Genomic DNA, 8959 nt, shown 5'->3' on the forward strand with positions numbered 1-8959 from the left:
CAAATGCATCAGGCTGTGTGCCTGGCAGCATGTGGCAGTTGTCAAAGCCAGGATGCTGTTTGTGGGCCTACAAGCTGCATTCTTCATTTACCTTTTTGACAGTGAAGGAGTGAGCAGAAATTGGAATTCAGAGCAGGGGACTTGAGGCAATGGCTCTTTGATTCCTCCATTTATTTACCCAACTTTATGAGCAGCTCGGTACTACTGTGAGAATGGAAGCACGTAAAGTATTTGTGCATTTCTGGATGTAAAGTGCCATTGAGAACATATTTCTTGACAGTATTCACAGTCAGTGTTCATCTTTTTTTCTGATGACAGGCTTTTGCATAATGGAAGTAGTCCCAAAAAATCCTTGATAGCAGAACATACCCCACTGTGTGCTACCCAACTTGCTGGTCCCGGCATATTCTGTGCACCTGAGAAATGATATACCATTAATTTGTTATTTCTTTCTTCTTCTTCCTGAATTTTCAGTGGACTCAGGGCAATTCAAGGTTATCCAGTGTCATACAAACATACTTTGCATCAGGAATCTCTGAAGCTCAACTTTCAACAGAACATATGGATAAGCCAATAAAAAAATGGAAAGGAAAGCCTTTAGAAAGGTCAATAAACTGCTTTTAAGCAGGAAGTAGTAGAATTTTAACCATGTTTTTTTTCCTCCATGAATTATTAACATATGCCATAAAAGCGCTATAAACAGAGGACAAACAGGACATTCTGAGAGAATTTCAGAGTTTGATATTTTCTCCTGGAAACCAGAAAAAAAAAATCCTCTCCAATGATACAGCTATTAAAATAAGGCCAACCATAAAAGCTGATAAACATAAAGAATTTTACTCTCTTATGGCTGTCTCAAAAGCCAGAGAGCCTGCTCCTTGTGTAATAGAGACAAAGTTCATCATTCTACCTTTATGACCAAGAAATTAACATGAGTACTTAAGAAAGTAGTCAGACAAACTGGTTCATTATATAAATGTCTTCTCCTGAAACTACTTTTCTAAGATACTGAATTTATGCATCTCTACCAGAGATAAATATTTTTCTTTTTACAAATTTAAGTCCTGTCATAAATACCTCTCAAGAAGGAAAAATGAAGCCTTTCCTGGAAGATTGTTTCCCAGCCTGTTTTCCAAACCTCAAAATCAACAAGTCTTCCTTTGCCTTGCTGTTTTCTAATAAGCTGAGTGACAGCCATTAGTTTTGCCTTGGTACACAAGTTGTTTTAAAGAGGTCATACAGAGAGGACTCAGGTGTTCTGCAATGTTTCTAGGTTTGCCTGACTCCAGTACAAATCATAAATAACTCCAACACTAACTTGGAATAATTAATGAGAGAACTATCTCTTGCTCCAGCAGACAAAGGATTCTGATTCCCACAAGTAGCATGGGGAATATTCCCCTGCCAGCCCACACAGGAGCAGTCTGGCTTCCCAAGGTTCCAGGTTTCCAAACTCCCATTTAGAAGGAATCCTAACCTAGCCTGAGTAACACACTGAGGAAAAGCAAGAAACAAAAAGTACAAAAACCTTGACTAATATTTTCAGTTCCTTACCTTCTGTGAACTGCAGTTTATCTAAATGCTGACAATTACTTTTATTCCTGAGGCTATCAATTTTCCAGTACCAATCAGTACCCTGCCCTTAAACCTATCCAGGCAGAGAATTACACTTGAGAAAAGATGGGCTGCAATTGAAGGCAGCCACCTTCATAACCTCTCAGGTGCTACAAACTAGAAGAAACATCCTCGGTCAGTTATTGGATTTTAGAGGACATGAGCAGCTATGAAGATTGCAGGTGTGGGTATTTGGTGAGGCCATTAGTGCTCTTTCTCCATGGGGTTCAACTCTACATTTGTAATCAGCTTTCAGAACCATCCCTGATGTGCACTAAGGGACTCACAGAGCAAAAGGTGAGAAAAGCTTTCGACTCAAGTCATGCCAGCCTTTTTCCTAGCTCAGCCTCCTGCACAGTGAGGTTTCCAGAGGGCGGGTAGGAAGCTTTGGTTTACTTGATTCAAACAGATAAAACCCTCACCTGAACGACAGCCACAAACCCCTCAGTTGTCACCCTCAGCCACAGTCCTAGTGGTGGTCAAATCCTACTACAGCAATGAAAAAGTTGTGGGCTTTGCACCAATTCTTTATAACTCTCACAAAAACCATAACTTTGCACAATATCTACTGAGAAAGGAAATAAAAGCCCTTGCCCCCTAAGATAACTGTCTGCTTCCCACCAGTTGGATCCTCAAGCCATGGTGAGGTCTACCTCCTCCAGAGACAATTGAGTGAGGGACAGCCCTGGCACAGAGCAGAACCAAACACCGTTAGCATCTTGCAGAGGGAATAACCATGGTTTGGTTTCCCATGAAGTATACACGAAACAATACCCCACAAAGCAAAGAAAACAGTAGATGATGCTGCAAGCTGGGCCATGGCCAGGCATCTGACAGGCTGTCAGTGAAGTTCTGTTTGGTCTTAGGGTTAGGGTTAGGAGACGGAAGAATGGCAGAAGGCTGCAAAGTGATGTCAGAAGAAAGCTAGGGTTGATGAGAGCCAAGGGCTTTTTCTCTGTGAAGGACAGGACCTGCTTCCTGAACTTGTCAAGATGGTCAAACCAATTTCCTCTTAGGTCTGGAGAGGGTGTAGAAGGTACATGAATTAGCATAGGCCTTCTGTTGCTTGGGTTTGTGGGAATTCTCTGCAGTTTGTTGAGCTGTGACTAGTGGTGGCATTAGGCTTAGAGTAGGAAAGTATTTCCAGAAGACAGGTGGGGTCATCTTCTTCTATAGGATAAAGTGAATGATGAAGAGGTCTGGTAATTTTGTAATCAAAGTTTATTGCCTGAATGCTAGTTGTACAAAAAGTCAAAAAAGTATACTTTGATATTCTTACACTGTTCTGACTCCAATGCTTTAGAATAATTTGAACAGATATGCATATCAAGCAGAAAAATGACACATCTATGTGCTGTGCAGGCTGAACATGCCAGGTATGTAATTAAAAGCTCAGCACTTGCTCTTAAGTGATTGTATTAATCTGATACAAGCAACATTAGAGGGGTTAACAGAGGTGATCAGGACAAGTGATGGTTTTCCAGCGGTAAGTGAAAAATTGGAGACAGCTCTGCTCTGAGACAAGCGGATGGGGAGGAGAAGGTGGCCAAATGCAAGCAAAGCACCCATGGCCTCATGTGAAGAAGGGGGAGATATTTCTTTTCAGAGAGGGTTTCAGGACACCTGTAGTATGGGGGCTGTCTAAACTGATGATCTCCAAAGCAGGGTGTGCACACATCAAGGCTGTGCAATACAAGCCACTGGGGATCCAGAAGGAAATATTTTTTGTGTCATTAACTAATTAAATTTAAAAATAAAATAAGCATTTTTTCACCTTTATATCACCTTAATTTCTGTTTTTGCGATACTAGTACAGTCCTATATATATGTAATTTATACATAAAGAAATAAATAAACATATCTTTGGGGGGGTTGTGCTCAAAACATTTTTACTACCCAAGCAAGAAAGTTTTGACATCACTGATCTAATTTCCCACCAACAAATGCTAGGGGTGGGAGGACCTAAAATCCTGCTTCTGACTTAACTTCAGCCATGCACTAGCAACTTACTTGAGACACAAACCTATCTCTTTGTCTGGGTCCTAGCTTGTGGCTCTGGCTACAGTGACCACTCTGCTTCTTGTCAAATGGCCTCTGTTTCATTGCATGTGGAACTTTACATAAGACCTAAAGAGCAAACATGATTTTCTGCTCACTTTAGTTTCCCCGTGAGACTTTCCCGCTTTGTAGTGCAGCCACAGGTAGGAACTCCAGGCTGCCTGCTCTGTCTTCTCACTCCTGTAAACAACTCTGACACCAAACATAAAATGTGATGGCACAACCAGAATCCATTATGTTATAACAAACATTATAGAAATAGGCATCTGACCTGCTGCTGATAAATCCCTGATACTCACTGGGCCATTATTTCCTGATTTACACCATCAGAAAGCTCTGTACCCAGTGCTGCAGATAGCACAGGGACTTTCTGCCTGTATGTGGGCAACACAGGAAAGACAATGAGAAAAAACACATGTGGAAACTTAAAAGGCATTTGAGAAAAATTATATCTAACACTGGAGATTAAAAGTTGATAAACGTATCATTGGAGGAGCAGGGCTGTTTTCTGTGGCAGAGGGATGCACACTGAGTGCAGTCCCAGGAGCTGCAGCTGGGAAAGCCCAGCTGCTGGGACCCACTCCGGGACTGGTGAGCCATGATCAGAGCCTTTGCAAATCCACAGTGGCAGTGGAAATACCACCAATTTGTTTTTTTGTTATACATATGACCATGGCCATAGGGCTGCCTAAGGAAGTGCTTCTTGAAGCGTTGCAGCATTTTGTCTTTCCAACCCTTTCACCATTGTTAGCAATTTCTCCATCTTTTCCTACAGAGATATTGAGGGGATTAAATCAGTTGTCCGTTGTGTCAGTCTGTGTCAGTAATTCCCCACAAATGAGAAAAAACATCTACAGACTTCTTTTGCCTCTTTTATGCCCATCAGCCCAATATTTAAGTCTCTGTGAAATACATCTTACACTGTTTTTGCTGAATTTTTTTTACTTTTCTGCTCTTCATTTGGAAAAAAAACACAAGCACAATTCCAGCAACTTCAGTGAAATTAAGCCAGCTATGACTAGTTCATAAGCTAACTACGCATTTTTGAGTAGTTAATTGCACTCCACATCTCACAACTGCTGCTGCCATGAAAGCATCTTGTTTATAATTTTGTTATCAGATGAATCTCCACAAGGAATCCCTCTCATTCCTGCTTTCCCAGCAGATGAAATGCAGACAAACTGCAGTACCTGATTTATACATTTTATTCTCTCTATGGAGCCAGAAAACAGTAGTCACATATATGAATCTCAAGATGATTCCTGTCTAGAAAAATTAAATTAAGGCTTTTCAGTTGAAGTACAGGATGCTTACAGTACAGAAATAGACTGCTTCTAGTCAGCGGGATTAAAGGAAAGAAAAGCTCAGCAATAATGAAGTTTCGTTGCAGAGTTATCTCTCTCTAGGCAGCAGAGTGTAATTTCCATAAACTAAATAGAAAATTTTCTTCTCATCATTGCTGTTCAGGTCAAAGAACCATTTTGGAATTCCTTTATCTTCTCTTTCTTTTCCTTAATTCCCTCACTGTCTTCTCTTCTGTGTTTTATTTGAGAATCAAAGAAGAGTAAAGTGTAGGAAAACAGAGTCAGTGATTTTGTAGTATACTTAGTTGCTTATATAATAGCATTATTTTTCAAGTACAAATTTAACAGAGGGGAGGAAATGCCCTTTAATAGTATTACCTATTGCAAGCCATTCCCTGAAAAGGTGTTATTGTCTCTTGGACACTTAAAATCAATGTGAGTTGTTTTTTACTAAAATGGTTGTCCTAGAGACCTCATTGCCTTCTCCTTATTCTCTTTAATACTTTCCTTAATCTAGCCCTACCCTTGCCCAGTCAGCTCCTGAAAATTAACCTGTCAATAGCAGTTACAAAGGTAAAGATTATCTTTGAGCCAAATAAACTGTGGGATCCAGCTCATTGCACGGCCATCCAAACACTGGCGCCAGTTTGAGGGACACCAGAACAACATGTGGCCAGTGGTAGGATGAAAGGTGACTGAGGGAAGATAAAATCCCCTCTTTTGACACTAGTCCACCCTTAAATCAGCTTTTAGGGATGGCAGAGCAGAACTCCGAGCCAAGCAGCAGGAGTGCAGTCATGGAGCTTCCCTGTCAAAGCCATAGTTTGTACTGCGCTGTTTCCTGTACAGCACGGTGTAACAGGTGTCTGAGCTGTCACAGGCAGTCAATAGTCCTGAACACAGTACGAGAAGAAAGCGTCATCAATGAAATACTGAAACTGCAAAAAAGTGCTACTGCTTTCTCTAGTCTCTGATTCAAAGTCTCAACATGAGGAAAACTGAAAATAAGGAGTAAAATCCTGAATTTCTTACAGTCCGTGGAAGTACCAAGGCAGAGTCAGGTTTACACTCCTGAAGCAGTGGTATGAACATGGACAATGTGAAGTATGAATCTCCTGGCTTGTCCAAAATCTACTGAAATTAAACAGAGATTGTAGAAGATGAAAACTTTTCCCTTGAAGTAAAGTCACAGGAGGATGTCTTGGCAAACCAGACTCATTGTCTCCCTCCTCCTTGCAAAGCAGCCATATGACAGGGTATGTTGTCCCCTGACTGTGAGATACAACACCTTTCATCACACTGCAGGGCATCCCCAGGGGGATGTCCAGGTCTTTCTACATTATTTATTAAAATTCTTATTTTTTCTGTTGTAATTATTATTTTATATTACTATTACTGCTGTTATTGTGATGATGCTGTATTTTTAACATCTCAGTCCTCAGTAAGTAATTGAATAGTATCTTTGCCATCTTTTGAATTTCACTATCCCGGATCAAAAGAATAAATACAGAAGATGATCAGTTTTTATTTTTCCATGATAAAATAAATCTCAAGACATTTTATATGTCCCTTCAAGAACAACATTCTTGATTAGGTTATCCAAATACAGAAAAAGGTAGGCCAAATGCTTATGTCTTTGTGAGCATGTAAAATAGCAATATTTTTGATGGCAAAAGTGTTGCAGAATACCTACAGTGAATGCATGCGTAAAAACTAATTGCACACCTTTTTTTCCCCCCAAAGTAGGTGAATGTGGACAACTATCAAAATATATGAGATGCCATATATAAACCTCTGTGCAGATAGAAAGCTAGGAGAAATATCTATGAACACAGAACAGTAAAGAGCATATTTTCTAAATTCTTGCTCAGTAATAAATCTATTTATCCACATGCCTTGATATCCAAATAATTCATTCAATTAGTATACCATTGGTTTGTCAAGCTGGCATGGTTTTCAACTAAATGAACGGCATAGTTATTGAACTCTGCCTCATTAAGCTATTTAGGGATGGTATTTAGCACCAAGGAAAAGTAAAAATAGAGAAAATTATCCAAGCAGCCTGCAAGGATGCCTATTTCTGAGTGCCTTTGGCTACATCCCAGGGTAACCACCACACAGCCTCCTAATCCCACTCCAGACCAGCCAAGGGGCTGACTCTGCTTGCCCCTGGGAAGCTGCTGGAGCAGGCCTCTTTTCTTGCACAGCTTTCCACCCTGTGGATGAAGACATGACCTGAGTTAATGCCATCCCATTTTTGCCATGACAGGTTTTTGTACATCTCTCTTCATTATGGGAGGAGTCAGAGATGCCTGGGAGCTGCTGTGGCACCACAGCTCAACAAGAGTGGGTGAGCAGCACCCACAGGGACAGGGGAGCTCACGAGGACCATCACTCTCTTGAACTCACGTGCCAGGTCTCTCCACATCACTGCAAGCCCTTAAGATGGCAAGGGAAGACTAGTTTTGCTGACACTGGTGTTATGTTCAGCTAGAGGAATTGAAGATGGAAAAGCAAAATATTATAGTAATCACATGAGAAAACTTATCCATATTTTATACTGATGAGTGCTGGCTGGGGAAAGAATTCCTTTGCATTTACCAGCAGTTTTTAAACATTTAAAATATTGTATTTCTATACATTACCTGAACTTCTGCAAAATTTTTACACAGTGTCTGTAATGAAATTCCAACAAGGTTATCTGGGACTTTCTATGTATAAACAGCTGTGATTGACTCACTGCTTCTGGGAGTCTAGAAAAAAATATATGCATGGCAGTTTTTGCAGCTCTTCACGAAAAACGCAGTTACAGACATCTCTGTATGTTTGCATCAGTGTGACTGAAAATGAATGCAAAAAACACTTTATTCTTATGCTAGATCTTGCCACTATAAAGACACCACACACTTGTTCTGCAATGAAAAGCAGGACTACGTGGCATATTGGTAAGTTAAGTTCTGAGCAGAAAGAGTGTTTGATAGAGGTTTACACATCGCTGTTGTAAATTCTGTTTTATCCTTGCTAATTTCGTCTCTGCTTTTGACTAAATAATAAATCCCCATTGAGTATCCGAACGTATAAATGCTGGCAGGACTTGCTGAGTGGAATACCCACCAGTGTTATTCATGCTGCCACAGGGAAAAGCCATTCCTTTATGCTGTACAGTTTAATTCCAATCAAAGCCTCTTCTCCAAAGCCTTTCTGAGGTCCATTACAGGCATTGTCTTGCTCGAGCTAAGGAAATTACTCAAGGCCACATCATTAATAAGATGCAAACTTGGGCAAAGAGCTGAGAGCTTTGGCCCTATCCCTCACTAACACACCTCTCAGGGCAGAAACAGATGTGTCCTTCAGACTGTCTGTGGGAAAGGGTGTCTTTTTTCAGAGCAAGTCTTCACTTCTTTCTGGATCCCAGAGAAAAGTGGAGCAAAACTTGCAGTGCTGCCTCCTGCTCTGTGCAGGTCACAAAGAACCTGATGCCAGCCCAGCTGTGAGTGATGCAGAATCACAGCCTTTCCCCCTCTACACACAAGTTTTCCTTGGCCAACAGCCTTGACCAAAGAGCCCTGGGTTTTCAAACTGATGAGTCTCCAAGGGTCAGATTTAGTGGCTTTTAACAGCCACAGAAATTTGGCTTCAGCTTCCCCCCTCTACCCACCACACCCCCAATCCATCACTGACTTCTAAAGAGCATCTGGTATTTACTGCTGGAGAACGTGTGGGCATAGGGCAGGGAAGGCAGAACAGGCTCAGAAAGAGAAAAAAGAGAGGAAACACATGAGGCACGTAGCATAGATAGAAGAGTAAAAGTTAGGACTGCAGGGAGGAAGACATGAAGGAAGTTAGTGTGATATTTAACTCTGTAACACTATTGGTTCACTGTGTTGATTCAGGAAGATATAGTGCTTTTAAAAGCTTTTCCAGTGTTAAGAAATCTTTCCTGCACCATTCCCCAGAGCATTTTCTTCATGGAGCCCTGTAAG

This window comes from Empidonax traillii, unplaced genomic scaffold, assembly GCF_003031625.1.
Source record: "Empidonax traillii isolate 1590-97213 ecotype Southwest subspecies unplaced genomic scaffold, ASM303162v1 scaffold72:size2462915, whole genome shotgun sequence".
Classification (NCBI taxonomy): Eukaryota; Metazoa; Chordata; class Aves; order Passeriformes; family Tyrannidae; genus Empidonax; species Empidonax traillii.